We start from the raw sequence: 24991 nt of genomic DNA on the forward strand, positions 1-24991 counted from the left end.
GCTGCCTGAACTTTACAGTTGCATACACCATTGTGCACTGTCAAGTGATCACACACCTATATGTCACACAGGTCTCGTCTCCTATAGTCACATCTCAGATGTCCTGCTGACCCTCAAACTCATGAACACCCCAGTTGTCCTGAAAAGGAAGCCACACCACAATGACACAGAGGCAGACACCTGAAGGCACATGTCACTAAGCACAATCTGTAAGTTGATACACAGGAGTGGGAGTACAGAGTGTTTCTAAATGCCCTGGAGTAGGCATGACTGCCCAGGTCTACGTGAAACAGTGTATAGCCCTGGACAGTAGTCAGGTGGCTAAGCAAGTGTGACACACTTGATATACATACTCCTGAGGCCCAGAATTTTGAGTCACCTGCTGCATGGGTGTGTTTGAAATACCCCAGGCACATGTGGCGAGTCAGACCAGCAATTGGAACACATATCAAGGGCACACGCAGATCACATGTCAGATCTCAGGCATTGTGTAAACAATTGACCCACCCATGAAACACACAACAGAGTCACGGTAACAGATGCTGTCCGGAACCTTAAGCATAGCTGACTGCAGGGACACAGTACCCTAGTGACACAAGCCACAGACTGGTGGGGCCACACCTGAGGATCAGATGAGGAGGGTGCATTACACAATTGAGGGTCATGAGTCCTGGACTACAAGACCTACGTAATGTGGAACTGTGACCAGGCCAAAAGACAGCAAATAGCATGTCAGACATAGTACACAGATTAGGCATGGACTTACCCCCTCCTTGCTGCTGTCTGGCCTTCAGCTGCCCATCCAGGTCCGGGAAGACCACCGCCAGAATCCTGAGCAGGAGGGGGTCAGGGACCGGTGTCTGCCCCTCCTGCGAGGAGGTGACAGCTTCAGATGGACCCTTGCGATCCTCTGGGTCCAGCCCCGAAGGTCCTGCCACCTCTTCTGGCAGTTGCGGATCCGGCGCTTGTAGACCCCGACTGATCTAACTGCCCGGGCGAATGTCAGCCCGATCTTTTGCTTCTGGTGGGCATCAACCTGTGAGGATGACAAAGTGAAAAGGCCATTACCACACATTCCACATTTTTGTGCTGCACACAGTTGGATATACATGTTGTCATCACAAAGGTAAATGAGGTACACAGGTAGTGCACCCATGGAAATGGACAATTGCCCTGCATGTCTGACATGTTAACATTGCCTGGGAAGCTAAAGCTTGCACAAATGCACTTTTGCTGCAGAACACCTGTTCATCACATGTACCTACACACTTTGGGGGTTGAAAGTACTCAGTGAGTACGCTTGCCACTGGTGTACACACTGCTAGTACTGCTAGTCAGACAACATGCACAATTAGGAAGGCAGTGGACTGCACATTCACCTGCTCCCCTGGTTTCCCACACAGCTTGCAGTACTGTGGAAGGTGCCCATCCAGCAGGGCCTGGTTCTCCTCCTCAGTGAAGGCTGGGGCTCTCTCCAGAGTACGTGCCATAGCAGTAGCTAGAGGATGCAGAGACAGCAGCAGTGGTAGCAGAGATGTGGTCCAGTAGCATGTAGTGCAGGCAAGTGAGCTCCCTGGGGGCCAGCCAGCCTTATATCTGTGCTGCAGAGGCAGAATCTGTGCCATGTGTCCTAAGTGATAGGTCCAACACGGTTGCATTCTATGAATCTGGCCAATCCATGGAATTGTACGACTCGTACACGTCTTCCACATCGTTCAAATTTTCACCTTCATGACACCCTAGAAATTGCAACATTGTTGTAGGCATCCAACTGAATTTCCAGTGCACAACTCGTACAAGTTTTGAATCCGCGTCCGTCTCCATGACAGTCCATAGCCAATGAGTGCGCACGGCTCGGTCAACTAACTGTACAACGCGTAGTTTGAAAATCCACACGCACCCATCTCCATACGATTCAATGGCCAAGGCGTGCGCACGGCTCGGTCCATGCCTGCACGACGCGTATGCATAATAGTCACCCGCATCGGTTCTCATTGCAGTCAATGGGCTATGAGTACGCACGGCTCGGTCCATGCCTGCACGATGCGTATGCATAATAGTCACCCACATCGGTTCACATTGCAGTCAATGGGTTATGCGTGCGCACCGCTCGGTCCATACCTGCACGACACGTATGCTTAATAGTCAGCCGCATCGGTTCACATTGCAGTCAATGGCCTAGGCATTCGCATGGCTCGGTCCATGCCTAAGACGCGTATGCATATTAGTCACCCGCATTGGTTCACATTGTAGTCAATTGCCAAGGCGTGCGCACGGCTTGGTCCAGAACTATGCAATGCGTCTCTGTAGCAGTCACCCGCGTCGGTTGACATTGGTGTGACGTGTTGACGGATTCCACACATAATTACTTGCCAGGGACTCAGGTGCACACCTACCACACTACAGCATGTGCCACACTGTATCCCATGGCATGTAAGGCTGTATTACCTGTGTGTGTAGGGGGGCAACATTTGGTTTGTTGTGTGACACTTTGGTGCAGCCACTCCCAGGCTGTGCACGTGTTCATGGGGACAGAATCCTTTGTGTGTTGTGCACATTACCACTGTGATGTGCAACTGTACAATTATGGGCATGAGTCATGGACACAGTTTCAGGTTGGATATGTTTAGGGCATGTCACATACACCCTGAGTCCTGGGTGGGATGGTATGTACATCACAGTGAGACCTATAGCCCCAATTCTGATGTATACCCACAGTCTGTGTGCATGTTGTGACTCAGATGTGTCTGATCCCATGTGCCCAATGGGAGACAGTCTCCACATCCATGTGGTTTGTGCATCAACATTGATGTTGTGTGTGTGTCTCAGAGACGTCCATGTATGGCCTGCAGAGACAACAGGGGCCACTACCTGTGGGACTCATGGTTATTTTATGGCGTGTACATGATACGCCATGTCATGCCAGTGTCCATGTGGCAATACAGGTACCCTGGGTATCTGCCTGTCAAAGAGCTGTGGTGCCTTGGAGACATCAGGCCTCACTTGTCACTGTGGTGTGTGTTTGGAACGTGACAGCAGTACATAGGTACTGTGACACAACCTAATGATTGCCCATTGCACTACATGTAACTTATGCAGACATGTGGACTTGAGATGTGAGGTGATGGGCATGTAGGTGACATATGTGTCCATGCCCAACAGCCCACACCTCAGTACATTGTGTATTGTCATGATGTATCATGTGATATTTTGCTTGGTCATAGCCACATGAGTGGATGAATTGACAATCTTCCTTTGTTCATCTCTGTACTGCAGGGCACCAGCTGTCCATAGACCATTCCCAGACCTTGAAACCTTGCAGGAACGTGACTGTATCCGACGGTACCGCTTCACCAGGCCACTGATTGAGGAGTTGGCGGAGCAGTTGGCGCCACATCTGCTACCTGGCCAGACATACCCTACAGCACTGACCCCAGAGGTGAAGGTGATGGCAGCCCTGCACTTCTTTGCTACCGGTACCTTCCAGTACACTGTGGCCACTGCTGGTGGTATGTCGCAAACTATGTTCAGTCGTGTGCTACGCGATGTCTTTGAGGGGATGTTGAATTTCCTTGACCTGTACATCAAGTTTCCTAGCCCAGGTCAACTCACTGACATAAAGATGCTTTTTATACACTGGGGAGGATGCCGAACGTCATCGGATCTATTGATAGTACACATGTGGCCCTGGTACCACCACGGACACATGAGCAGACATATCGGAACAGGAAACATTTCCACTCCATCAATGCTCTGGTGGTATGTCTAGTGGACATGTGTATCACACATGTGTGTGCATGTTTCCCCGGTTCTGCGCACGATGCCTATATCATGAGGAGTAGTCGCATTGCAACACTGATGACCCAGATGCCAAACCAGCGTGCCTGACTTGTCGGTGTGTACTGACTGTTTACCATTGTGTGTGTTTGGCAATGTTGTATTCCACCCTCCTTCAAAACTCAGCTAATTGTTCAATTGTTTGTATGTAGGTGACTCCGGATACCCCAACATGCCGTGGTTGCTTGCACCCCTCAGGAATCCTGTGACACCAGCCGAGATGCGCTAAAAGGAGGCACATGGTCAGACCAGGAGGGTGATTGAGCGGACATTTGGTCTCCTGAAAAGCCGCTTCCGCTGCCTGGACAAGACCGGAGGGGCCCTCCCATATGACCCTGCAAAGGTGTGCAAAATGATCCTTGTATGCTGCATGCTACACAACATGGCAGTGCGGAAGAAGTTGCCTCTCATCCAGGATGACGATGACCTACATCCGCAACCTGTGGAGGATCCAAGCCTAGGCCACGATGCCAGTGATGATGATGATGAGGGTGACGTCCTCACACAGCTCATCAACAACTTCTTCACCTGAATGTGAGTTTACAGGGTTGTTATGTCAATGTATTGAGTGTGTCTGTGTGCTACTTGACTGGATGCGTGCAGTGATGTGTCCTTTCAGGTAGTCTGTACTCCACATTAGTGTCGACATGCTAACTTGTTTCTGTGTAGGTTTCTTGTGATATGTTTTGTGCATGTGTATTGCATTTCTCTCCTGTTCTGCTGTGATTTTGACTGTGTCTTATGTCTGTCCTTCCCAGGGTACTTTGCCTGTTGTTTGGTCAACTCTGACCCCCAACACCCATAATCCAATCCCAGGGTGGAAGTTGTCGATTCCCATCAAGTGATGTACCACACTCCCCTGGACTTCAATTCTTCGACACTTTGTGACTGTGTGTCCACTGTCACGTAGAATTACCTTGCAACTGTTGTGGAATAAACATGTTGCTGATGTGTAATGAACCTGTGCTACACTTTGATATGTGCGTTGTCTGTCTTCCCACATCTGACTGACATTTGCTTACCTCACCTGTGGGCTTGTCACCACTGACTGTGGATAGGTGTGGTGTCTGTGTATTCCACTGTATTTCCGGTCAACATCATTGTATGCGATGAGTTACATGGCCATGGTGAGTATGTGTTGTGGTGCCATAGTGGTGTGTCTTCCTCACATGTGTCACATCACCATGACTCACATAACGGTGATCACATTGCTGTAGTAGTTGGCATGCACTGTGTCATGCAGATCATCATCTCCATGACACATAACAAGTTGGAATCACAACAGAGGCAAGTATAGTGTACTGGTGAGTTTATTTACAAACATGTGTGAGGATAGTACACAGGATGGTGGGTGCTGTACATTGGGTTTTGAATCCAAAGTTCACAGAAGAGTTGGAAGTGTTGGTAGATGAAATATCCAGAGTCAAGTCCGCAGTCCTCTGCTACATTAGACCAACATAAACCCTCCATGTCATGTTGGTGAGTTGGGTTATATACGACAAGGTGAACGGTTTGCACACAAAGAACATTTTCCAGAACAGGTTTTGAGGCCCTGGGGGATGTGCATGGCCATCTGCGTCTCACTTGTCCTTCTTCGGACGACCCCTCTTCTTCTTTGGGGGGGATCCTCAGGTGCAGGCATCTGCGGTGCAGAGGACTCTCCACCAGAGTCATCCTCCCTCCCTGTGGCGTTAGCAGATCTAGTGGTAACAGATATTGTGGGCACACAGGGAGGTGTGGACATGTTTGTGCTCATCTGGCAGAGGCATGTGAGTATGTCCCTATGCACCGCAGTAAGTGCATCCCACTTGGACTCCATGTGAGCATGATGAGCAGCCTGCTCCTGTTGAATGTCCTTGAGGATCCCCACTACCTGGCTGAATCCTCCGGTGCTATCCTGGTGCGCATCTATGATGTGTGCTAGTTGGGGGTCATCATGCAGTCCAGACCCCTCTGCAAGCCGTGACCTCTGCCTACCACCCTTCCCACCACCCCTAGCCACATGGGCATGCCTGCGGCGGCACGCACAGGTGACCCTGGGCCCCCTGGGGTGTTGTTATTGGTGGTGTTGTCCGTAGCTTCCTGGGTGGCCTGTGTCCCTGTGCTGTCGGAATTATGTGTCCTTGGTCTTTCCGTGTTGGCGGGGGATCCCTGTCAGTTGCCAGATGTTGGAGGTGTGGGTGCAGGGGGTGCAGATGTTTGTACTGCTCGTGCTGCATGATGACTCACACCAGAGGTTCCAGGTTGTTCTTCGTCATCCGAAGAGGACAGAGACTGATCCACACCAGAGAGCTGAGGGTCCACCGGAGTCCACCGGAGTCCAAGCACAGGTGGTGCTGTGTCCCCAGCACCACCTGTGCTTGGAAGAGACACACAATGTAAGTTATGTTTCTACAGGCATCAATGGTTCACATACATGACATTTGCTACTGTACGTCAGGATGCGTGCCTGTACTCTGCATTGTCCAAAGTTGTCATGGACAGAGATTGATATTGTTGAAGCACATTGTCCAGCCAACATGAAGCATTTCAATGTGCATGGCGAAGTGTGTGCATGACCAGCTCATGTATAGATTTGACTGTACATGGCCATTACTACTCAAGGGCCATCACGTGGCTGACACAGGTGTATCATCCCTGTCCAAATTTGACCTTTAACAAGGGCATATGTGCAATTCTACTTAGGATATATTTCAAGATTGGGACATGTATGGTGGCAGTTTTGGCTAGTCTTTGTGCGTCACATTGGTGTGTTAGTACGACATGGTCACAGTCCGGTATGCCTGTGATCTCTTGGAAGAAAGTGTTTTTTTTCCTGTGTTCCTAGTTCCCATCTCATTTCATACAAGTGATGATGTCACCGTTGTTAATGAGACTGGTGCAGAGTTTTGTACGTGCATATGTGATTTGACTTGTCAATGTTCTCCATGGTGATATGGATTGAGCAAGGCAGCTCTCTGGCTTTTCCATGCTCATGACAGTGATAGCCAGTGTTGTGTGTGTTGCGGTTTTCCTGCTGTGAGTAGCATGACTCCTCCAATGCCCTCCAGGTTAGACCTTGTGTGTACTGTGTCTATGACAGTGAGTGGTGTGTTGTGTGAAGGATGCATATGTTTCAGAAAGATGTAGGAGTGGAATGCAGCTCACAACAGCACCTAGTGTGAATGAGACCATGCTACGGTGTCAGCTATATTGGTGTGTCCATTCCATTAAATGTCAGATGTCCCCTGTCAATGATGTATATGTAAGTTCCTGTGTGTTTTGTGCAATGTACTATATATGGATCTCCACACTTGTCATCTGCAAGACACACCTCCACAGCCAGGCCAAGGGGAATCCCTGGACACTGCATCCCCAGACAGTGAGTTTGAACATAAGGTTGCAATGGCTGTGTGTGCGAACGTGTTTGGGTTGGCCAGTGCATATGTGTGATTTGCAGCCACATCATTTATCAGGTCCATGTGTCAGCCTTCTTGCCCGGACATTTACTTTGTGAGTGACTGGTACCACGTGTGCAATGTGTTTTAGCAGAGAAGGTGTGTGTATGGCCAGCATCGGTGTTATTTGTTTTCAAGTCAGGACCTCCTTCTCCCCAGGCCAGTTATCCCATCAAGAAGTGTGCCACCATTGCAGTGGGTGCAGATTGACTTTCAGGATGTCAGTCAGTGCAGTCCTATTGTTTGTTTGTGCCTAGTTCCCAGCAGGGCCTTGTGCTCCCCACAACAGAGCCCAGTGTCAGACATCATGTCAGTCCATTTCCACTCCCTGTGAGGTGAGCATGTTTCAGTGTGAGCTTGCTGGGCCATGTGGGTGAGTGGGGATTGTCTGTGACTGCAACTCCTATCATGCTCTTGGCTACACCCCCCTTCCCAGCATGCCCATACTTCCTTCCTTTTGACTCCGCTTCCCTGTGAGGGTGTGTGACAGCAATGGCAAGATGGCTGGCTGTGCAGTTCTGGTGTTTGTTGGTGCCCAGTTCCCAGCAGGGCCTTGTGCTCCCCACAACAGAGCCCAGTGTCAGACATCTTGTCAGTCTATTTCCACTCCCTGTGAGGTGAGAATGGTTCAGTGTGAGCTTACTGGGCCATGTGGGTGAGTGGGGATTGTCTGTGACCGCAACTCCCATCATGCTCTTGGCTACACTCCCTTCCCAGCATGCCCATACTTCCTTCCTTTTGACTCTGCTTCCCTGTGAGGGTGTGTGACAGCAATGGCAAGATGGCTGACTGTGCAGTCCTGGTGTTTGTTTGGCTACAAGTCCAAAGAGAGCCCCTGTGCTTCACACAGCAGAACCCAGTGTGGTTTATCTTTGCGTGATATTTCACTACAGTGTGAGCCAATGCATTATCCTAGGTGAGTTGTGTGGACTTTGTGTTGAGGGGTGTGTGTGTCTAAACATGCTGATAAGTATGATCAGAGCTGTCAGTCCTCCTTCCCACCCGGCCAGACATCCCACCATGAAACGTGCTTCCGTTGCAGGGCATGCCAGTTGGCTTTCAGGATGTCAAGCAGTGGTGTCCTGCTTCTGATTTGAGCACAACCCCTACCAGGGCCTTGTGCTCCCCACAGCAGGACCCAGTGTCAGCCATCTTGTCAGTTATTTTTCACTTCCTGTGATGTGAGCATGGTTCAGAGAGGTCTTGATGGGCCAATTGGGAGGGGGAGCATTATCTGTGACTACAAACCCCATCATGCTTTTGGATACACTCACTTCACTAGCATACCCACTATTCCTTCCTGTCAGTCAGCTGCACTGTGAGGTAGTGTGTCTGTGGTGGCAAAATGTCTGACAGTGTTTATTTAGATTTGTGCCACTGCCTTGATCTATTTGTTGGTAGGTTTGTACATGTCATGACACAGTTACAAGTCACTATGAGATGGCAGGTATTGTGTTTGTCTGACTAGCATACACATCTTGGGATGATTATCTATTGGTTACTGTGGCTTTGCTAACGGTGCATGGTTTCACTGTCCCCTTGACAGTGATGTGTGTGTATTGCCACACAATATTGAGTATATTGGTTGTGTACTCACCAGGCTCTGCTATGTCTGATAGACCATGGACACTCTCTGGTAGTAGGATGTCCCGCACCTTCTCCTCCCAGGACCTGAAGTTTACTGGTTAGGCAGGAGGGCCACCACCAGTGCGCTGACTCAAGGCGTGATCCTTCTTGATGAGTTTCTTGACCCTCCTGCGCAAATCATACCACCTGTTCTGGATAGCATCCTTGGTGCACAACATTGGTGCTTGTGCGTTGACCTTGTCCACAATCCTCACCCACATCTCTGTTTTCTGTGACATGGGGGACCTTTGGACCAATAAACAAAATGTGGATCTACTCTGATGATTTCATCTACCAGGACTTCTAACTCACTATCTGTGAACTTTGGATTCTTCTTTGGGTGCATGGTGATGGGTGGTGGTGGTGAGTGATGTGTATGTGAGGGTGCAAGTGAGGGTGGGTGAGTGTCAGTTTTGCTAGGTGTATGTGTGAGTGCTTTTGGAGAGGTGCTAATGATGTGAAAGTCGTGTGATGGGTGAGTTGTGAGTGTGTCTGTGGTTGCTGTCTGATGGTGTTTTCTGCTGGCTGTTCTCTTGAATTTGCAAAGGATCATGGTAGTGATTTGAGTTGTGGGTGTGTCTTTGGTCCAAGTTTTTTTAAAAATATTTATTGACTTTGTCATTGCTTGTTTGGTTCTTTTTTTGTATTTTATCCTTTGGGATTTTTTAGGCATGAAGGAGACGTTCTTCTGACCGAGACGGATGCTGATGTTGGCTCGTGCGGGCTTCTCCGGGTCTTTCACGCTGACTTTCTTCTGTGTTTCATACGCGTCGGTCGCGGAGATCTTCATTGCTTCAAGTCCCTGTTTTCTGTGCGTGACGGTCATGCGGCTTAGGCTCCGTGCGAGTCGGTCTGGTTATACACACATTGCATCATACTGGGCGGGTCGGACATCGCGGGTACGTGTCGGTCGGTCTCCGTTCCCGTTCCGTGTCGGTCGGTACGTTTTACGTCCGGAATCGGAATCGGCCCCCTAATGTTTGTTTTTGTTTTGTTTATTGTTGTTATTTAAATGTACATCTAGTTAAATGTGATTTAAAAAAATTATGTATGATATATATTTATGTTTTTGTGATATATTTAAAATTTAGCATTTTTTGTTTATTTGTTTTAGTTTTTGTAGTGTATTTGTTTTATTTAATATTATGAATTTTGTAATTATTTGTAAGATTTGTTTAAAATATTAGGTATATGTTGTTTTATTATATTATTGAAAATAGTCTATATTTATGTTTAAATGTTATTGTTGATATAGTTTACATGTATTTTATCGATGTTTGTGTTGTCAATATTGTTTATATCGATGCTTTTGATGTGCTTCATTTTATTTTATTGTTATTTATATTTTTGTTGTCAATACTTTATTAGTCATCGAGATTTTTTTAAACAACATTTTTTTATAAGTGTTTGTGTTATTACTGTTTTGTGTATTGTTTGTCGATATTTTGGTGTACGATATTTTTGACTCGATATTTTTGTAGTCTGATGTTATAGGAGTCGATGTTGTATCATTGATCCCTCCCCCAGGATGAGAAGGGTCCACGAAGAGGAAGCCTCTAAAGCCTGCCGCCTTTGTGAGCTACCCCAGCCATTTGCTGCTCCCTGCACCTGGCCCCCACCGGTCCTGACCCCCAACTTGGGCAAGAGAATCGGCGGGAAAACCAAGTTAGGAAGAGAGGTGTTTCTATCTTTGCCAACCCCACCCTTCAGGTGGGGGAGGCGAGGTGAAGCACAACTCTCAGTCACCGCCATCTTGAAGATGGGTGGACCCAGCCAACCAGAGTGAGCCCTATGCCCTCCTCCCACTGGAGGTTGGCATCAAATTGGGTGTACTCACCTCAAGGGAGGGACCTATTGGTCCCGACCTAGACCTACCTGAAAAGCCCCTAAATTTAGTATGTAAGGACAACTCTGAACCTTGCTTTCTAAGACCAGAGCCAAAAAGAAACAAGACGAAGAAGGACCAAACAGCTGTGCCGATAGAAGTAGAGGAGGACATCAACTGACTTGGCCTCAGTCCTACTGGCCTGTCGCAACTTCAGACTCCTCTAAAAGAGCCTCGGTGTGTCCTGCAGCCTGCAGTCCTCGAAAACCCGGAGAACCTGCCCTGCCTTGCGACTAAAAAAGGACTTTTTCTCCTTTTAGCACCAGACTTGCTCAAAACCAACCGACTCTGACTCCGGCCGATTCCGTGAGTCTCCAACACTCAACTCCTGGTGCCCCGAGTCCGAGCCTGAGTGACTAAATAACCACAGTTTTTCCTTCTGATGATCCTAGCCTGGATCCCAGTGTCCCCTGGACCTCTACAAGTTCCAAGACGAGCCCCTGTAGCCAACAACAGAGCGGCCCCCCCAACCATGACTGAAGGCAACACCCTGACTGACTCCGTAACCAAAGCGGTCCAGAACAACCAACCGTGACCGTCTGACCGACTCCATGCCCGAACACCTGTGGTCACAGAAAAATGACTCCCAAAGACCTAATTTGCATCTTCAGCCGCTGCCCAACTCCGAGGGATCCTCGACCGAATCTGCAGCTTTAGCCATGCCTGCAGCTGCCTGCCTCTGTGCTGCTGGCAGCGTAGTTCTTGTGTTGGCCATTGGGCCTTACTATGTAGACGTTGACCCCAGGAGGAGCTTTTGCTTTCCAATCTAGTGGCCTGCTTGCTGCAGTCCCCAAACCCATGACCATGCTTAACCAATTGGCTAACGTGTGGTCCCTACACTCTGCACCCTGCCGCCTCTGTGCCGCTGGTGGTGCCAATCGAGTGCCCATTTGACAGAATCCTACCCACAGACCCATAAATCTGCTTTTTCAGGACTAAGCGTGGCTTGTTGGTAAAACTGTAAATCTGTACTGAGTTTTCAAAACTCATTATCTCCTTTTTTCTTCCCTCAGGAAATGCACCAGCCTAGTGTCTAGAGACACGTGGCTGTCAGTGGTGGCTCGCAGAGGGAGTTATGCAGCCGATGGGGCAAGGGGACGGGTAGGGTGGGGGAAAGCGGAGACATACGACGGCAAAGGTGAACATAAATAAATACCTGCCGCCGTATGTCCGACTCCACTACCTACCGCCCTACCCCTCCCCCGCCCCTTCGACCCTGCAGCACTCCTCTGTGAGCCGCCACTGGTGGCTGTGTAAGAAAAGTAACCGAAAAGTAATTCAAAGCCAATTGCGAAATATTAAGTAATTAGTTTTGTAACCAAATCATTTTATACAAATTGTATTTAAAATGCATATGCTTGCAAAGTAGTTTTATACTTATTTGTACGAGTCCTCGCTTGGTTCTACAAAATGAATATAACTAAATAATATTTTTACACAAAACAAATTGGTCAGAGTTCAGTCCTTGAGTGTGTGTAATCATTCCTTGCCTGAGTGTGTACAATAAATGCTTAGCACTACCCTGTGATAAGGCCTTGCTACTCGCCCACTCTACCACAAAGTAAGGTACTATCTACTTTAACCTCTGCCTTCCTTTGGGGATCCACTGGACTCTTTGCACACTATGCCTTACTTTGGTATAGTATATACAGAGGCAGCTTCCTACACTCTGTTGTAGTGTTTACATGTGCAGAATTCCCCTTTGCCTGCCTCGTTGGGGTGCCGCATGGTGATTTCCGTTCAATAACTGTGACTCTTCAAAGACGCTGCTTGTTACCTATGGTTGGGGCCTACTTTTGCCCATGTCCAAGTCCAAGTCAAAGTCCATGCGTCAACTTCTATTCTTGGAGGCCGTCTCTAGGTTGAGGCCACTTGACACATCAACAGCGGAGGACATGGCGCGGGTACCGTCATCTTTGTCGTCCTCTGCCATATACACCGTGCTTTGTGAGCTCTCTGATGTTGAAGTCTCTATGGACTTTGACATGGACACAAGAGAACCACTTGCTGATCCATCAGCTGATGCCATGGTGAGGGAGGATTTACCGCCTGATGACCAGGAGGAGCAACTATGGCTGGAGAGAGTCACCCAATGCTGGTCCTTTCATGAGGGCAAGCATCTCCACAAGTCTTTAGGTGGTCCAAGGGACAAGTCACACTCGCACCTCAAGGCTTAGACCATTTGCTTGTCTGTCCTCTGGCTTTCCTGATTGCTTGCAGCCTTTCTACAATGTACCACGGCCCTGGTGGTCTGGAGCAAGCTGCTTGCTGATGATGTGCTCGTGCTGCCCTACTGTTACTGCCTGACTGGCGCCGGGTGTGGCATCATAGAGCCCTGTTGTTGCCCGCCTCATTTAGATGGTGTCTGCGAGGATTGCCTGCTGGTATGTTGTGCTGTGCCTGGCCATGGCTGTCTTGTTTTGCTGTTTGGGCTTCCTCGAAGTAACATGTACTATGTACTTAGTTCCTTTGTTTCAATTTGTATTTTCAGTTTTGCAGTTAATTCCAATGCTGGACCCCCAGGCCAATGTATCTACCTTGTTTGTTCTGTGTTGGATGGGGTGGGTGGAGGTTGTGTTTTGAGCTTTGGGTCCCTCTTACCCTAGGTGACCATTATGCGAGTGTAGTAGCGTTTCCATGTGCATGCTGTCATTACTAGGACCAGGGCCCACAGCTACAGATTAGCAGTTTCTCTCCATCCCAGATCTACAGCTCTCTTTGTTCCCACTCCACGGGGATTGGGGTAGAGACAGCACTGGGTTTATGCATTTCCGGGTTATAGTTTAGTCATTCCTCTCCGCCTGCAGGAGGAGTTGGTGCAGGAATCTAAGATAGTTATTAATGGTTCACCCGTGACCTCTGCCTTCTGGGTCTCTTTTCCCTCTCCCCTTGCCCTCTCTGAGGCCCTAGACCGGGCCGCCTCACAACCTGGGCAGACCCACCCTCTGTCGATTGCCTCCCTTAATGTGAATGGCCTGACCCATCATACTAAAAGGCAGGAAATCCTCTTTTTTCTATGGACACACCGCCCAGATGTGGTATTACATCAGGATTTGCACTTGCCCCCCATGGAGCATGATAAACTCATACAGGATTGGATGGGTACAGTGATACATGCCAGCAGGATGTAGGTACCCCCCATGTCCGACTACTCCCTTGGTCCACAGGAAGAATGGGATGGCAATCTTGTTTCATAAGACCCTAGCTATCTGCACATTCCAGACGTGAAGAGACCCGTTGGGCATATATGTTTTTGGCAAGCTTCGGATTTGTGATGGATCTTTGATTGTGGGATCCATCTATGCTCCGGTGACTGATAAGGTGGACTTCTTTGCCACACTGAATGACCTTCTCCTTTCCTTTGGGACGTCAAGGGTGCTCCTGGGGGGACTGGAACCTGCACTTGGATCTGTACCTTGACAAATCAGGGAACGATATGACCAGACTGCCCAAAGATCGGTTCATCCTACCTGACATTATCGCTGATCTTTACTACTCTTTCACCTCCTGTGTCCATGGTACACCCTCCCATATCAACTCCTTTTTGCTGTCCATCGGACTGCTGTGTAACTTAGTGGCCACTCGATTCTACTGAACATTACTTCTGACCATGACCTTGTGTTGCTTGATCTTGACTTCCATCTCCTGCAACGCCCCCCAAAGGCTTGTTGGCTTATGAACACCACACAGTATAAATTGAAGGCAAATGTAAGTTGTGCTGAAACATGAGCAAGCATTTGGAAGAGAATGCTCCCTATGTCTCGTCCGCACAGATGCTCCGGGTGGCCTGGAAGGCCCCCCTGAGAGTTAACATAAGGAGTGATTTGGCGGCCTATAAGCACAGCTGTGAGGCTAAACGCTGCCAGTTGATGGACCTTACTCTTTGTCTGACTCAGGCGCTTAATGCATTGTTGACCCCCACACTTCTTAAGGAGCTGCTTGGGGCCAAGTATAATCTGAACTCTCATTATACCACGCAAGTGCAGTCTGCACTTTTTCATTTGTGGCGGTGGACCTACGAGAGGGGTAAAAAGGGTGGATGCTTGTTGACCACGCAGTTTTGTCAGGCACGCACAACAATATTGGCCATAAGATCCGCGTGTGATGTGCTCCTTACCGATCTTCAAGACATATTGCGGTAATTTGCTACTTTTTATGAGACCTTCTACTCTTCCTCAGCACCAGATCATGCTGCTGTGGAGCGGGTGCTCCTGGCGGGGCTTACCCTCCCTGCCCTGTCGCGATACCAGGAACAGGCCATTGATGGAAAGCCAACTATGAAGGCCCTGGGAGACAACTCTCTCCCGATTGAATCTATGAAATCACCAAACCACTGGCAGTGCCTCTGCTGTGCAAAGTGCTCAGAGAGATCAATCAAATCAATCGAATAGTACTTATAGAGTGCACAGCTACTCAAAAGAGAATCCCGGTGCTAAAAATCAGGTAAACCAGGTATTGCCACAAGGGAAACACAATCTAAAAAGCATCATTAAAAAGCCAAGTTTTCAAACTGCATTTAAAAGAGTCCACATCCCTAGATGCATGAAGATGTGGGCGGAGGGCTTTCCACTTAGCAGCAGCTATTGCCAAGAATGACGTGCCTCCCCATCTCTTCCACCTTGTATTCGGCACATCATCCAAAAAAAAGCGACTGCTGCATGAAGGGTTCTGGAATATTGGTAATGGGTCAGATGCTTGGATAGATATTAAGGGCCTATACCATAGAAAGCTCTATGGGCAAGCATCAATCCCTTAAGCTTCACTCTAGCCCGTATTGGAAGCCAATGTAGCTCCTTAAGATGGTGCTTAACAGAAACATTCCTAGGAATGTTGAGCAGCAGCCTAGCAGCCAGGTTCTGCACCAACTGGAGTCTCTTAAGCTGGTGTAAATGGAGACCCCAGTAAAGTACATTGGCCTAATCCAGATGAGATGTTATGAGGGCATGGCCTACCCCCTTCTGACAAAAAACTGGAAGAAGAAACAGGAATTTCCTCAAAAACCTGAGACGGCCAGCGCATATCACAACTGTGCTCTCCACTTGTGGTTTGATGGACATGTTACAATCAAACTTCACTTCCAGGTTCTTTACCACAATAGTAGGAGACAGAGGAGAGGGAGTAGAACTAGGCCAAACCTCACCACTCCACGATGGGGGGGAGATCCAGAAACCAGTACCTCTGTTTTGCTTGTGTTGCACTGAAGATTACTCTGGCACATCCATTGTAACACAGCTGTCAGACACTCCTTAAATCTGTGTTGGGCACCAGAGATGTTCCCATCCCAAATTGGAATAATCTGCATGTCGTCAGCATCAGAGATGATCTACACTCCAAAGGATTCCACCAGGGTTTCCAGGAGGACATACAGACTTTGAACAACATCAGACTCAAGGTAGAACCCTGAGGAACCCCAAACTTAATGGACTTAGAGTCTGATGTAAATGGCGGCATCCACATTGACTGATCTCTGTTTGATAAAAAGCAACACAGCCATGCCAGGGTGGTCCCACCCAACCCAATATCCCGCGGGCTGAATCAAGATAGGATGAGATATCAACAATGCCATGGCTCCTCCCCAGAAATCAACAAGGCACATATCTCATTGATCCCCAGGCCGAATCCACTTTATTGTGCCATTTAGCGCCTAATATCCTTCATGAACTTGAATATGGCGCTCATGGCGAAGGTCTTGGCCACCAGGCTCAAGACCTATATTCTCCTACTGATCCCCCTTAACAGGTTGGATTTGTGCCTGGCAGCACTTCAGCAGATCACCCACAGACACATTCCCATCTGTATGGCAGGTGTGGCAGGACTATGATGAGAAGGTGCTCATCTCTCTGGATGCTGAGAAGGCATGTGACCAGCTCTATAGTGTGCCTACAGCCACAGTGACCTGTGAGGGCTTCTCCTACATCCTTTTTTGCAGTCTGACGTGGCACAAGGCAGGGGTGTCCACTCTCTCCACTGTTATTTCCGCTGGCGCTGGAACCCTTGGTGCCTAAGATACGCAGTACGTCTAGTATACATGGGGTAGCCACGGCGGTGGGTGAGAGGATGGCATTCTATTACACGGATGATATCTTTTCAGTCCTCTCCATCCCCGAGAATCGATCCCAGCCCTTACATAGGTGATCAAGTCCTTCTCTATATTCTCGGAGTGCTGTACAAACTTGTCAAAATGTGAGGCCCAGCATATGACATAAGCCACTAAAGTGGAGTGACTGGGATGGGGAGCAGCATTCACATTGGGGCTGAACGTCTCAAATACTTGGGGGTAGTGATCACTTTTGGGTGGTGCATGATAACTTCACTCCCATTATAGACAAGGTACTGGTTGAATTCTCCACCAGGCTGGCAATGGGTCTATCACTGTGGTGTTGTGTTCAAATGATAAAAATGCATGTGATGATGAGGTTTCATTACATATTCAGACTGCTTTCCTTAAAGATTCCCATGGCCTGCTTGAGGAGATTGACCAAATGATCCAGAGTTTTGTGTGGGAGGGATGCTGGCCTCACCTCAAGGCTGCTAAACTGCATGTCAAAACCACTGCATGGGGACTGCGACTTCCGTATGTGAAGTATTTGTGGTTGGCCATTGGCAATTGTTGCATGTGGTGCAGATGCTAAAACCAATTAACAAGACATGCACGCGGGTCTTTCTGGAGCTCCATCTGCTGCACTCAAAAGGAGAACGTACTGCTCTCTACATGGGTCATAGACAATCCAATCATAGACATGCACCCTGTCTTGGCATCGTTCACAACACTTGCTTCACACCCTGTGCACACTCCGTCTTAAAGGTGCCACTCTGTCAGAACAGAGATATTAAGATTAGGGGAGAGGAGGTTGACTGGTTGCAGTGGACGACTAGGGGGGTATACTATGTGAATGACAAGGTGTGGAACAGTGAATTGGTCCCATTTGCTGCTCTCAGGCATGACTATGGGCTGCCTCAATCGCAACACTTCCAGTATCGACAGCTCACACATAGTCTGCAACATGCGCTGGGTGTCGCCAATTCCGATATAGTGCCTGATATGCTGTTACAATACATTCTGACATGGAAAGGTTACAGGGGCACTATGGCAAGCAAGGCTGTACTCTACCCTGATGGATGACCTTTTTTCGTGCCCTACTGCCCACAATTTGTTCTTGTTGGTGGGTGCAGCGGTTAGGCATCTCCATTTCCAAGGAAGACTGGCACAGCCTTTTAGAGGAACATAACTGCTTTCTTCAGGGGACCAGGTCAAAATGTAGCTACTTCAAGGTCCTGCACCTCTGACACTGGCTGCTGGAATGACTGTGTAGGGCACATATGGCTGGGGACTCCAAGTGCTGGAGGTGTGCTGTATCTGGCTTTGATTTTGTACATGTTCTGTATAACTGTACTGTGCATTTGCACTACTGCGGCTCTATTTGGAATACCATGACAACACACCTGGGGTGTCCCCGCACTTGACAACCCACTTAGATTTGTTTCACGACATGTCCACATTACAGGACTTAACATGTCATAGCAAATGATAGCTGGCTATGGCTCTGGCAGTGGTGACAGAGGAAATCTTGCGCCATTGGAAATGAGCTACGCCGTAGTCCCATAGCACATGCCTCGCTGACATGTATGACATGGCCCCTTATCAGTGAATTATTTTTAAGCTCAATGATCAACTAAAGAAGCATGAGAAGGTCTGGGGACCCTTCCTCCATGGATGACTATGGATGCTGCCAATACTAGGCGTGGTTGCATTTTTTGAACCCATCCCATGACTGCTTCAGGTGGATGGTGGTTTCTTGGGGACCGCCTGGGGATCTGGCCCCATTACTCATTTGACCCCTTCCTTGTCCCAAACTCTTGTGTTTCCCCTTGCCCACTCCGTTCACCCAGGGGACCTTCTGGTCTGCATAGCCTCTGTTAGGAGGGGCTTTGTTATATAATATGTGTTGTTTTTCTTGTTTTCTCAGGTATTCTCAGCCATATGATGTCTTGGTATTGCGTGCTCTGCTATTTTAGTATCATTCTTATATACTGTCTATATCTGAAAATTCTAAGAAAAGTTAATAAAGAATTGATATAAATAAAAAAAACAGGTCCGATATGTCTCCCAGGCCTAGATAATACCTGGAAATCTATGACAGTATATCTAGGACACATGTAAACTTCATTTTATATGTTAAATATTTAAGATTTACTATTTTAAACTATATATTAAAAAACTATATTTTTGTATGTTTTTTTAACGATATAGTGTGAAACAATATTTTCCCCCCGATATTTTGTACTTACCATTATAAGTACAGGGAAACAATATTTCTGCAATTTATATTTTTGACACGATTTTTATTTATTTATGTATCTCAATATTGTTGTGTTTGATATTGTGTCACTGACCTGAGCAAGCACTAGGTTCCTTCCAATTTTGATGGATTCGTGCCAATTACGCCCTGAGGCTGGTCCTACTCATCGATTTAAATTGTAAACAGGATAGAGGCCACAACACAACCTGGCCTAACATCTCCCCAACGCTAAAACCTTTTGAGGCAATATACATCCCAATAGCTTCACCTAAGCCTAGTAATTTAGAACCGTAACGAGCCATCTAGGCAGTTCAGCCAGTTCAGCATCTTATTCCAGAGCTGCTGGCCCTAAACCGTGGCAGACGGAAACGAGGGTGAGACATGCACAATACACTACAGTAGCAACTTGCCAGGCGAAAGTCTTGCCATGTTAGCCAATTCCACTACATAGTAGATTGTTGATAATCCACTTCCTAATGCCGCTCTGTGTGACCGTAAGGTTTTACACCTAGAAAGCCCTTGATTAGGTGACATCCCATTCGGGGAAACAGTAAGGTGCAGGAACATACCAGCAAAATGAGCCTACACATTTTGAGTTACTTCCTTTTTAATCACTAGCAACAAATATATGCTTTTCCAAGCTTATGGGACTACTTTGTAGTGAGAATTGTAGGGAACACCCTATAAAATATTCACACTCAACATTCGAGGATTGTGTTATTAAATTCTCAGACCAATAGCTGTCGATTTTTTCAAAGACTCTCTTGTTATTAGTAAAGTAGCGGCAGTAAAACACCATTGTGGAATAATGTCTGATCGACTAAAATGGTGACAACAGTCCTATTGTCTTTTCTCAAAATATCCCTTTTTTTTCTTTATTTGAGACTAAGTGCTCCACAATATTTCTTTGTCCCAATGATGACCTCACTTTAATACAAGAGGTCGAAACACTGCTGCCAATTGACAAATACATAGACTCGTTGACCCATATGCTGTGTTTTCGATGAGCTCAAGGTTTTCACATGCACTACCGAGCCATATTGTTAATCAATTAAAGAAGCTTAAAAAGGTGCTATGGGACTTATCAGAGAACGCAGCATGATTCCACATTAGTGCTGCACACATAAAGTACATGTCAAAGCGTTTTTTCTTTAAATCGCATTGTCAACAACGCCACAGTGGGTGATCCTCCGATGCCGGATCGCTTTCTTCTCAAAATATTCCAGGAATTCCCGGCCTTGAAACGGGGGGCCGTTGTCTTACCGGATCTCATCTGGTAGGCCCATGAGTCCAAAGATCTTGTCTAGGGTTCTTCTCACATGCGTGAATATCATCAATGCACTAGGGTTCTTCTCACATGCGTGAATGCCGTCAATACAAGCACTTCTACAATCGGGAATATCGAAAAGCAGTCCACTAGCACCAGCGTGTTGCGGCCATCAGGGAAACTTCCCAAATAGATGCTGATCTTGGACCAGGGTACCTCGCTCGGCTCTTCGGTGATGACTGGCGGAGGTGCTGGGTCACTGCCGGTGATTGTGCAGGAGTGGCACTTTCGTACCTTGTCTTCCACCATGGTGTCTATTCCTGGGAACCATACCTTATTCAGAAAGCGTGCTTTGGTTTTTGCCATCCCCTGGTGTCCAACATGTGTTCACAATACTATCCTTTCTTGCAGTGCTTTTAGGATTACAATGATGTGTCCTTGTAGCCCAACCCCATGCTCTCCTTTGCTCAGCTCGCTGCGGATCCTCCCGAGTTGCTGCCGGGCATGGCTGTCTTCAGCAGTGAGCGCTTGTGCACCATCCACGAAACGTGTCCACCCATTGTTCACTAGGTCATTTTTGACTCTGGTTAGTGTTTCATTGTTGTTTGTAGCCAGCCCATTTCCTTCAGCGTCATTGCTTTGGGGCACGCCTCATAGGTGACCCTCTTGATGAAGGCTTCTGAGTATGTAACATCGGCGGGCGGGTGTTGGGCAGCCGATGTCTCTGGGTGTCTTGAGAGAAAGTGTGCTGGATTGTGGGCTCCTGGGTGGTAGATGAGCTTGAAGTTGTATGCCTGCACCTGTACGGCCCACCTTATGATCCTAGGGGGCGCTAGTCGTGATGACCTCGCAAACAGCAGAAGCAGTGGCTTGTGGTCCATTATCACGTGGAACTCTTGTCCGTACAGGTACAGATGGAAATGCTGGCACGCCCAATTTATTGTGAGGGCTTCACGTTCTACCAGGGCATACCTTGTTTCACTGTCCGATAAGGTCCGGCTGGCATAGGTGACCGGCATCCATGTCTCCCCGTTGTGCTCCTGGAGGAAGAATGCTCCTAGGCCAACAGGACTGGCATCCACGACCAGTTCTGTGCATTGTCCTGGGTGGAATTAGGCCATTACTGTTTTTGTCCATCACCGCTGACTTGATGGTGTTGAACGCCATGTTTGCCGCTGTGGTGCACTACCAGGGTTGGTCACTACAAATGAGGGCGCAAAGGGGTTCAGACAGAGAGGACAGAGTCGGTATAACCAGGCCACAATATGTGGCCATTCCAAGAACGTTGCCGACCTCTGTAGGCGTCTTTGATGTGCTGGCAGCCCAGATGGCCATCGCCTTCTTGGGGTCCACCCTCAGCCCTTCGCTCGTAAAGATGCACCCAAAAAAGTTTATGGATTCCTGATAAAAGGAACACTTTGCCTTGTAGAGGGTTAGGCCGCAGTCTTCCAGTCGCTGCAGGGTGGCTCGGAGGTGAGCATGGTGATCTTCCAGGGTGTTCGAGAACACCAGGATGTCATCACTTAGCTTGATTACGCCCTGCAGGCCGGATAATGCTTCTCTGATAGCGTTTTGGAAAATTTCTACCACTGACAACACCCCGAAGCTTAGTCTCTTGTCCCTCCGAAGACCCACATGGGTAGAGAACGTGGTGATATAGCTACTCTCTGGATCTAGTTCAAGCTGGTGGTATCCAGCGTTCAAGTCCAACTTTGAAAACCATATGGCTCCATTTAGGTCCACCACTATGTCATCCATGGTGGGCGTGAGATGACGCTCCCTCTTGACCGCTTGATTCAAAAGTCTCATGTCCACGCATAGTCGAATGGCCGCCGAGACAAACGCTCATACTGTTCCAAATCCACAACATTTAGATGCCCCTGTGTCAATTAACGCTCTGACAGAGAACATCGGCAGAGGCCGTCTGTGCTTGTCCGGCCGGCTGGTGAAAGATATGATGAACACGTCATCGTCGTCATCTTCCAGAGTGAAACTGCACCCTTGCGGTAGGCTGTCCTCTTGAGCCTGCGGACTGCCAAGTGACAACTGATGCAACTGTTGCATCGCATCCCCAAGGTCTGGCATAGGCTTGCCGAGATCGGTTGCTCCTACACACTTTGGTGGTTGGGCTTCCCACTTCGGGAGCAGGTCTTCCCTTTTGCTCCACGCACTCCTGTCGGCGGGTGTTCCAGGCCACAGTTGCCACACATTCTGCTCGTTGATGGCCGTGGTGTGGGGCGAAAAGTGTTTGGGTGCCGCTGCTCTTCTTTGATGGGTGCAGTGGCGCTTCTGTGTAGGACAGCCTCCATTTCTTAGGCTCGAGCATCTGAGGGTTCATGAGATCTGGCCAGGACAAGAGTCTCATTTAGGGATATTCCTGGTTGCTGGAGGATCAGTTTTCACAGTAGCACCGATCGGCACCCTTGAATCACTTGAGCGCGTATCTCTTCCCTCTGATCGGCAAAGGTGCATGTGCTCACCAGACTACGCAGCTGTGCGTAAAACATATCCACCGATTCAGTGTCTGACTGCTTCGCCTGGTGTAATTTGAATCGCTCCAATTCGAGTTTGAGCTGGGGTTCAAAATGCCTGATGAGCGCCTCAACAGCTGCCTCGTAGTCGTCATCATCCCAGTATCTGGCAATGTTTCGAAAAGGTCATAGATTTCCGCGCTGCCATAGTATATGAGCAGCAACCTTTTCACTGTCCTGTCTGTTTCCCTCATACCTTTAAAAAAGTGGCTCATGCTTCCTAACCACGCTTTCCAGCACGGGCCTGGGTCAGCGGTTTCGCTGAAGGGAGGCAGTGGGGAGACAGCGGCGTGACTGTGTACCTGAGGTGGTGCATTGGTACCCTTCCGTGGTTCACCCACATCAGCCTGCGGGCCTGCTGCACCTGTTTGGGGCAGCGTGCTCATTTCTCAAAACTGTGTGGGCACAGGGATACTTTCCTTGCTACACGTGACCTGGGTAGGCGAGTCACACCTTCTGCCCTCAGTGCCCGACGTGGCCCAGTGTGTGGTGTACTCTTGGCAGGGCCTGGGCCATCAGTTGGTGAGTGGGCTCTTCTGTGGGACTATTTGTGATCCCCAGAGCTGGTGAGTGGGCCCTTCTTTGGGGACTGTCTGTATTCTCAAGCTACTTGATGTAGGGGTGAGGCAGTCCAATTAGCCCTGAGGCTGTCCAGTACTCGCCTCTTATTTCAGGGCCTAGCTGGCACAGGTGATGCAGGGCCAGCTGAGTCTTCACGTCCTGATGGCCCCCTGGTGACTCACCCTGCTGTCCAGCCGATCATCATAGCAGCAGCAGATCGGCGACTCCAGCGCGCTCCCACGTGACTTCAGGGAGCGTGCGACCTCGCGTTGTGGAGTGCAGGGAGTGCACCCGGCGTCCCGGGTGACCGGGGCATGGTTGTGCAGCAGCCTTCTCATTCGCGCCGTTCTCTGCTTACGGTTGGCGGCAGTTGCTCACTCCCTCAGTATCAGCGGGAGGCGCAGAGTGAGACCAGTGTCAGAGCAATGAAGGGCAGCCCCAGGGCGGCAGCAGCGTTCTCACGAGCAGGCACCACAGAGCAGCGTAGGACAGAGCCGCCTGCCCTGCAGGTGAGGTGATGGAGGCACCGGAGTTTGACTGGCCTCGTCGCCAATGTAGTGCGGTGCAGCCTTTTGTGTCTAGGCCCTGCGCAGCGTGGGAAAACAAGACACACCACTCGGTATACTGTACGTAGCAGGAAGACCCCGAGCGGTGTTCCGGCGTTTATTTATCTCCACGGGACGAGCCCACCCCAAAGAGTGCATGCCAGTGCAACAATGTATAGGAGAGCCCGGACGGATCTCTACAAATGAGAGGGATGGGGAAGTAAGACAGGGAAGCGGAAATTTTCTTAAGCAGTGAAAATTATTGTGTGCTTCTCCCTCTTAGAAAAAAAGCGGAATCATGAGACTTGGCTGCTGCAGCCAAAGTCCCATTTAATTTTTCCTGCCAGTTTTTCCGGCCGGAAAAATATGATCAAATTCTTCCATACCGAGTCCGAGTGCCAAAAAACCTAATCATTAATAAGTAGGTGGAAGAACATTAACGTATACAAACGTGTTAATTTTGTTCCCCATGATATGTAATGAGTCACATAGTATTAACTTTTAGTAAGTAAAGATTATATTGATTGCCCCTTTCATTTCTTTAAACCACCACTGTCTAAGAAACATTGATTTCCATACTGTAACCACATAACTTTCGTGATAAAGTCGGATGACGTGCAGCTGCACTTTAAACAAAGAAAGAGAGACGGTTAAACAATTATTCAAAGCCAAATCTAAAAATACAATATCTGAAAACAATAAGGTGTAATGTTTTCTTCTGCAGGACCAGGGTCCATGACCTTAGATTTCAGGAGATACATGACGCACAAATGTTATCCACAAGGTTGCATTCTTATTGCTTTTACTGTCACACTGTATCAGAATTCACATTTTAATTAACATTTTGACCTGATTTAGACAGGGGTGCTCAGTGGAAGGGAACTGATTTCAAATGTGCAAGCAGCTCAGGTCTGACTACTGCTGAGTGCTAACCGTGTTAATTATATTTTCTGATTAGAATTTAATTACTTCAAATCAGCAATAATACTCCATTTTCCTTGT

The sequence above is a fragment of the Triturus cristatus genome, chromosome 1_2 (genome assembly GCF_964204655.1).
Source record: "Triturus cristatus chromosome 1_2, aTriCri1.1, whole genome shotgun sequence".
In the NCBI taxonomy this organism is placed as follows: Eukaryota; Metazoa; Chordata; class Amphibia; order Caudata; family Salamandridae; genus Triturus; species Triturus cristatus.